The sequence below is a fragment of the Penaeus monodon genome, chromosome 20, assembly GCF_015228065.2.
Source record: "Penaeus monodon isolate SGIC_2016 chromosome 20, NSTDA_Pmon_1, whole genome shotgun sequence".
In the NCBI taxonomy this organism is placed as follows: domain Eukaryota; kingdom Metazoa; phylum Arthropoda; class Malacostraca; order Decapoda; family Penaeidae; genus Penaeus; species Penaeus monodon.
The window spans coordinates 29618226-29618733 of record NC_051405.1 but is presented as its reverse complement, the minus strand read 5'-3'; positions in this window follow the sequence as shown (position 1 = coordinate 29618733).

Below are 508 nucleotides of genomic sequence, written 5' to 3'. Positions count from 1 at the left end.
ACATTAGTTGCACTTACTTTTGTGAGCCTAGCAGTAACGTCATTACATGGAACTTGGGGAATCTAATAATTTGAAAGCTTATATTATTCTCACACAGAGGAAAAGGGAATAAAGAAAGCGGGTTTGTTCGCGGGGTATTGACAGGGGTCATAGAAAGTGGGTAATGCCATAACTGGTTAGGGGGAAACACGTGAAAATGAGAATATGGGGGAAAATGTTGTTGAGGTTCACCACAATGATGCTACTCGAATAAAGAAATATTAACTTTTAAGGATAACAATATGAAACGCCTTAATTTGTTCATAGTAAGATATCTGGGCCGAGGAACATTTAGTTTAGGACACAAGTGTTTATTCATTTTTAAATGTCAGTAAAAAACAAAGAAAGATGGGAACCTAAAGAATTTTCTACACAAGCAAATATGTTCTTTTCTAAATGCAGAATGAAAATATGTACCGACGAAGTGAAGGGTGGGAGTGACTGACAGAATGACTGATGCGCATTTTAT